Below are 7,476 nucleotides of genomic sequence, written 5' to 3' on the forward strand. Positions count from 1 at the left end.
TGAGGATATTGAATGTGTCTGAAAGGGACTCCCCTGTGTCGGTTTTTATAGAAGAAATATGATTTCTCATTTGCTTCTGTCTCACTTTGTATGCCAGTCTGTTGGCTTTGTCCACTTTCTCACAGTATTTTCAGTTAAAACATAGCAGCATCCATGTTGGTCAGTCATATAAAGCTGTTCGAGCTCCCCCTGAACCCGTCGTAGCTCTCTATAGACTTTGGTCAAACCCGTAGTTTTATGCTGGCTTCAATATGGGAAAGGCAAACCTTCAAGTCAGCCTTTTTGGCTTTGGATTATTTGTTAAATGTTGACGTTTGTGCTATCAATTCACCCTTCAGGACAGCTTTAGCCACATCCCAGGGTGTGGCCGGAGATACGCCACAGTTGTCGTTCTCTTTCAAATAATTGTCTAGGGATGCGTGAATTGAGTCCTGCAGTGCCATGTCCAGAAAGGTGATCTTGTTAATGTACCATATGGGAGCTATTTGTTGAGGAAGGGCACCTAGATTGAATAGGACAAATACTAGTGCTTCGTCCAACTGTATCGGAGTGCCTATGGATGCAAAAGAACAACTAATGGACAGAATGCTGGACAATGTCAAACATTCACCCCGGTACAGAGATCTGGGCCTAAATCTATCTGGTGCTATTCCAGTTTAAACCTAGCCATATGCAAATCAGTCTTGACTCTGCTCCCCATAGGAACAATCCAGCCCGAACTGCCAGGCCAGGACCTCCCTGGACTGGAAACAAGCATCCTGGGACCAGTTTTGGAGTATTTGTTGCCGATGGAGGATCTCACCATCTGGTTGCCTTGAGGAAGCTGGGTATATGCACAGCATACGGTGTCCACCTGCTTATAATCGATGGTGAAAATGAGGTGCAGTGAGAATCCCTGTTGGTAAATGATTTTCTTTGCTTGCAGAGAGAGCAGCACTTGCATCGTTTGGCAAGAGTATGATAAGATATGTTTTGGGAGAGTGTGATAGTATCGCCCGGAATCAATGGAATACATCTTCATGGACGCTTTCAGGATTTCCTCTTTAACTAGATAGAAATAAACTCTAGTAAGTACATCAGGTGTGAGATGATTCCGTTGATGGTTGGAGGAGAAGACATGATGTGTGCAAACAAGGATGAAATCCTATCCTTGAGTGTCTTGAAGAATTTAGCAAAACAGATCCTGTACTTGACTTTCCAGTCTGGTATTCAAGACAGTGGCATTTATGCCTCTGATCCATATATTGTTGTGGTGAGATCAATTTTCATAGTCCTCCAATGCATCCGTGAAGGTCTGTTGATGGGAACCACCCTCCCCACAAGATCATCATGTTCGTGGTCCTGCTGCGCCACCATCATCTCCACCAGATCAAAACTGAATTCAACTCCCTTCACCGACTAATCCATCTCTGTAAGTGCTTTGTAAAGTTTATATGGAGGGCTCTGATGTCCTTCTTCATTTCATAGAGAAGTGATTGGACATCACCCTCGTTGCAGGTGCAGAGAGATCAGCTGAGACCACGTTGTCCACCAAGAACGTCTCCTCGGTGTCCTCTGCCAGGCCACCATTCTTGGCAGCCTTTATAGTAGCCAACATATCTCTGATGGAAGGGGCTCGCTGATGTTTATTTTGCAATGACGCCATGTGGGGGCCGCCTCTTTTGAGTGGCTCTGGTAGTAAGTGCTGCACAGGGTGCAAAGTTTGTGGTGCTGTTCATGTCGAAGGGGAGGTGCAAGGCCGACTCATGGACACAGAGTTGGTATTTATTTATTTGTTTCTTTCTTCCCTTTGTCCTCCCTCCTATTCCTTGAATTCTTCTTATGTCCCCTTTGGACCTTCACCAATGCAGACACTGTAAATCTGCAGGGAGTTTGTTGGCGCTACATACTATTATTAGGAAACAAGGGAACCCAAAGGAAATTTACTAGGGACTTTGGGCGTTAACTTTTTACAAAAAACAGTGGACCCTAGTGTTTGTAAGGATCAGGTTAAGAATAGACATAGTTATATAGAGATAGTTAGTATGTCCTTTGTCCAGCTGGACAGGAATTTATTAGGAAAATACACAAAGTAAATGAGAATCTTAAGGTAATATCAAATGGGCACAGCCTGTGACCCACAGAGAACAAGACAAAACAAAAGATTTTAGGCAAAAACGAACAAGGCGGTCTGCGTACTATTAATCAGTGAACAGACATAATTTCATTCTAGAGTACCATTGTACAGAGCATTGAGACATTTAAGGAATATATGGTACTATTGTGTCGACGACGTTTCGATGCCGCACACTAGGATACATGGCATCATCTTCAGGACAGTTATATCATTCATTTGAAAAGTAATAATGTCAATTGCCTATCATACTATATACAATAAACATAAATTCAAAACAAATAGGAAAAGTGGGAAGGAAGAGGGAAAAAAGAAAAGCATATGTTATGGTGCTAGGCATGTTTTAAGGGCATTGGTGACTTGAAAATACTTGGTGAATTGTGACATAGTCTTATCACATTGATTGCTGTGTCAAGCATTCATGTGCAGGAATCGGCGGTAGCTGTAGCCCTTTTTGTACTTGTGGTGACTCACACGTGGTTGTCTCAGTTCGTGTTAAGTCACATGCGTACAGATGCTCACTTTTGATCAGGACAATGTGCACGCTTTATCAACTCTTGGTTTTGAAGCGGCAGAGCTGGTACTTATTTAACTGGCAACTGGCGCAGTGAAAAGACTTATTGACTTCTGTGCTGGAGGCAGCATTAGATGGCCTTAGTTGTGGTGGTTTACACGTAGTTGGCACAGTCGCATGCACACGGTGCTCGCTTTCGATCAGTGAAATATACAGTTCCATTTAAAACAAGTAAACGGTATGGCTGACACTTATGCGATGGCACAGTGAGAGATTCAGGTACAGGGGTAAAGTGGATATTTAAAAGAACGGCGCAGTGCGAGAATAAAACCTAACTGGCATACGTGAAGTTCTGCATAGTGAGAAAAGGATTAAAAATTACGGCGCAGTGAGTGATTCTAACAGGACATTACCGTGGCAATTGTGTTGGAGGACCATCAGATATGAGGTTAAGGTTGCGAGGGGTACTTGGCGCTGATGGAAAACCTGCGGAGGTAGGGAGGCAGGAAGTTAATTGGAGCGGACGAGTGAAGTTGTCAGTGAAATGAAGAAGGAAACCGTAGTTACCCATTAATGGCGGGTTTCAGGGAGGTCCCGCGTCTTACTTTCTGGGGGCCCGGTCAATCGCGGCACTCTGGGAAGAAAAGGGGAGGCATTCCAGGATTCAGAATCGGGTCATGGGTAGTAGCGGGTGAGTAGGGCGGGAGGCGCGTTGGGTTTGTACTTACTCAGTTGCTGACGAAAGTCGAATCGCTTTTCGTACATGCTTCCTGGGGATCGCTTCAGAGCTGCCTGTGGCAGCGCGCTTAAATGGAGAGTACCACGTGGGGAGGGGGGTCATAAAAATAGAGGAGGTACAACCGCATAAAACTGTGGCGGCCATCTTGGAGTGGGATAGTTCTCACAGCCCTGGCCGGAATTCATTGAAGAGAATGGACGAGAGCGCAGACAGCGGCCTCCCGTCACAATTATCTCTGCGGGAGGGCCTGTGGCCATCTTAGGTGCGCAGCAGTAGCTGAGCCACTAGCGCGGTCTGACCGTGCATGCTGTGGTCTCCTGCTTTTTTGTCCCAGCAGCAACATTGGTCACTCTCCGCTCTCATGGTGCCACTTAGGAGGTGGAACTGAGCTCTAGTGAGGCATGTCATCTCGGGTTCTCGGCCAGGCCACACCCTTACTCTGTGGTTTTTAGGTTTTCGACAATAACCATACCCCCCTAAAACTGAGACTTTCTACTGTGAGTTTCTGTTTTATTTTGACATTAATTAGTATATCCTTTTAGCAGACACATAGAGCGTTTCTCAATAAAAATATTTTCATTTGGCTCTTATAATGAATACAGACTAAGAGGTTGATTGAAAGGTGAGTAGTAGCTGTAGAACTGGTCATTTTACCAAATCAGTTAATCTAACTTTGGAATAGTCTCTGTTGATGGATGATCCCACCCCCCGGCTGTCATTCTGCTGCAAAGTCTCCACTGGCAGAAAATCCTCCACCAGTAGTCTTACTATTTCCACTAGAAACTAGATAATGTACAGTTACTTTACACCTCTGAGTCAGACCATGTGTCCTTTCTGTGGTTTTTGTGCCCACTGAGAACTCATAAAGTGGTTTCAGGGCTCAGTCTTTTCACTTTTGTTCAGAAACTGAAAGAGAGTCCTTCTAAATTCTAATCAGTGGCAGGCAACATAATTAGAAGGCGTAGGGCGGATGGAGGGGGCGCGGAGAGCACGGAAGGGGAACGCATGAGAGGTAATAATTAAACATGAAAAAAATACCTTTACCTGCCGCTGCCTCCAGCCTCGCGTGTGCCTCTGTGAACTTCCTTGTCCCAGCAGGCACTGGGCAGCGTCACAGACTTCCATCCAATCCCCCGCTCTGCTCTCCTGCTTGAGAGCAGCGCAGGGATTGGCCTGAGTGGGCTGAGAAGATGCTCCGCTCAGGTCAGGGAGTCTGCTGGCTTTATGCAACTGGGTTGGAGAAACCTAAGTGCGCATGTGTTTGGCTGGCCTGAGACAGCCGTCCAAACACACATGGGCACTTAGAAGTGCACATAGCACTCCTCCACCCCCCTCCCATACCCCACCCATCCCTGCACAAGCTGGCTCAGAGCCGGCAAGTGAAAAATAAAATTATAGTAAAATATCGTATTATTTTTCACTTGCTGGCTCTGAATCAGTGGGGAGACGTTCCTCCACCATTGCGGAGGAGTTGCTCCTGATTCTAATAAAAGAACACTCTGTGTTAGAAATAGCTTTTTTTAGAACCCAATGTCCTACACAAACACTAAAAGGAACACCATTTCAGGCTTTTCATTCCAATCTCAGATTCAAATTCTGAGTTTCAGAGACATCTGTGATCTTTGCAAGATTTTCTACTCAGCCATCTGTATTATGTTTTGCTTCACACTCTGTATGATTGTACACCAAAGCATAAAAAGCAGTAGCGCTCTCCAATGTCACACCTAGTCTGGAATTATTTTTAACAGTATTTTGTTTCTTTAGACCTCACTGAAAGTTATTTATATGCATTAAAATGGGAAAGTTCTATTTTTTAACCCCCACTATAACCCTGACCTTTTGATAAATTTGCATAAATTATTTCAAGACCGATCAAAAAGATTTCTTGAGCTTGGTGTGAATTTTTCAAATGGGCCCAAAAAAATATTCAGAAAATAAACAAGCATTGTCAATGCTAATAGTTCTGGTGTTGGCTGTCACCATTTTATCTTTGTCAATGCTTGTTTTGTTTTGTCATGGATTTTGTAAAATGTTGTTGTTGGATGAGCAATCAGGACCTCGCCAGAATACACAAAAAACTGACTGAAAGCAAAAAATGTTTTGGTCTCAAAAAGCACATATTGCGTATGGTGGTCCCATTCAATGGCTGAAATTGCTTTGTGTGTGAAGGTGATCCTTGTGAAAGAGCAGCTTGCTGTCACTCACAGTAAAGTTAGCCAGGGATTCTTTGAACAAACGCCGAGCCCTTCCAAGGCGTCACCTACTCCATTGAGGAAGTCTGTGGAGTCTGCTGCAGCCGCCACGCCTCGCCGGACCCCCTCCGCGGGTCCCGCTTCGCGGCTTGTAGCGCTTTCCAGGTCTGAGAAGGGGGGCTGACTTGGACTGACCGCCAGGGCTGCGAGCGACAGCGGTGGACTCCGAGGACCAGGAGTGCCCGCGCGCCCTTAGTCCAGCTGGGCTGCTCTCCCTGCCGGCCCCGCCCTCCCGGTAGCCTATTCGACAGCTACATAGAGGACCTACCGTTCCCGCTGCGCGGGAGCGCGCGGGAGGGCGCCGGGAGAAGCCCGGTACAAGGGCGGGACCGTCTGTGGCCGTCCGGGGCCGACAGCGGCTGGGCCGGGCTCACTCTCTTTGCTCTTTGCTCTTGCAAATTGTAAGTTAGACTTCCCGATTTTTGTCATATTCTTCTGGGAGCTGACTTCTTGGTATAATTGTGCTTTTTTAATTTTAGCGTCTTTTTCTTTTCTTTTTGTCAATCAGACTAGTGTTTCCCAATCCTGCCTCCTGCTTTACACGTCCTCATAATTCCTTAGTAATGTCTACCTCTGAGGTTACCCAGGTGCCGGCCTCACAAGGGTCCCCCTTGCTTGGACCTCTGGACAAATTTTTTGCCAAAATTAAGACGGATGTAGACCGTGAGCTCACTCTGGCAGAGAAACGAGCGGGCCGACGTTTCTCCATTGAAAAATTAAAACTAAGACCTCTTCAGCCCCTGGATACATCCACAACAACTCTATCGTCCCCCATCGATCTTACCACACCAATAGATCCTGTTAATACTTCGCCATCCATAGAAGGTATTCCCCTCATTTTCCAGACTAGTCCTCCTGTACAGAAGGATATTATTACTATTTCTGACTCTAATTATTCCCAGGGACTTGATACCCAGATTATAGACCTAAGTACTCCTTCTGCGGAATCAGCTCTCCTTTATGATATAGGCATACCTTCTCCCGTGTTTACACCAATTGGATCTGACCGCCATACCAAGAGTATTCCCGAGGGCCAGCTTCTAACATCACCGCCAAGGGACTCCACTAAGAGTCTCAAAACCCCCTCTGTTAAAATCTCCTTTGGCTCTCCACCAAGGAAGAGAAGAAAGAAACTTATAATTAAAAGGAGACCCGTTCCTCCCATTCAAGTGCCACACACTCCATCCACTATCTCGGACAAGGTAGGGACTGTAGATCCTGCGAAAGAGATGTCCGCCAACTCAATCTCGGTACCCAGTTACGCAGGGTTACTGAATGACATTTACTGCCTCATTAAGGCGTTGATCCTTCCCCTTACTGAAAGTATCAAAAGATTAGGGGAGAATGTCGATAAAATCTTACAAGAACAAAAGGGGATACCTTGCCCTAAATCGAACGTCACGAGAGAGTCACCACAGCTTACTAAAGAATCTAATCCACCCAAGATGGTGACCGGTATCCCTAAGGCAAATGCTCCATCTATAGCTGGGCCATCAAAACCCCCCCAGAATGGGAACCCCAATGCCAAAAATAGTAATAATAGTAATACCAATACCACTGTATTGGATAAATCTTCGACCGCAGGAAAATCTCATATCATTACAAGGCCCCATAGTACGTATTCCAATAATAGTTTTAATTCAAAAAACCCTCTTACTGTAACACATCAATTTAAGAGAAGATCAACGAATATCGCTGATCTACCACCCTAGTGCATAAATTATGTTATAGCACTTACAGGAGTTCCGCCCCTGCCAGAAGGTAACCCTGAACATCAGGCCAATCTAAAAAACAAGGTCATCTATTGGTTGAGGAGAAACAGACCACTCCCGCCACATTTAAATGGCGATATCGTCTC

The 7,476-nt window shown here is 45.5% G+C and overlaps 1 long non-coding RNA gene across 2 annotated transcripts in view; it reads right to left on the reverse strand.

The window, feature by feature from the left end:
• LOC144761300 (uncharacterized) overlaps nucleotides 1–3,443 on the reverse strand; it is a 129,092-nt gene extending 125,649 nt beyond the window's left edge. The window contains exon 1 of one of the 2 annotated variants that reach the window (XR_013595662.1): nucleotides 3,356–3,443. This is a non-coding gene — a long non-coding RNA (uncharacterized LOC144761300). Of the gene's footprint in view, nucleotides 1–3,040; nucleotides 3,138–3,355 lie in introns of those variants that run through there. The other variant, XR_013595663.1, reaches the window with a different exon arrangement.
• Between the last annotated feature and the right edge of the window lie 4,033 nt (nucleotides 3,444–7,476).

The sequence above is a fragment of the Lissotriton helveticus genome, chromosome 6, assembly GCF_964261635.1.
Source record: "Lissotriton helveticus chromosome 6, aLisHel1.1, whole genome shotgun sequence".
NCBI classification, from domain to species: domain Eukaryota; kingdom Metazoa; phylum Chordata; class Amphibia; order Caudata; family Salamandridae; genus Lissotriton; species Lissotriton helveticus.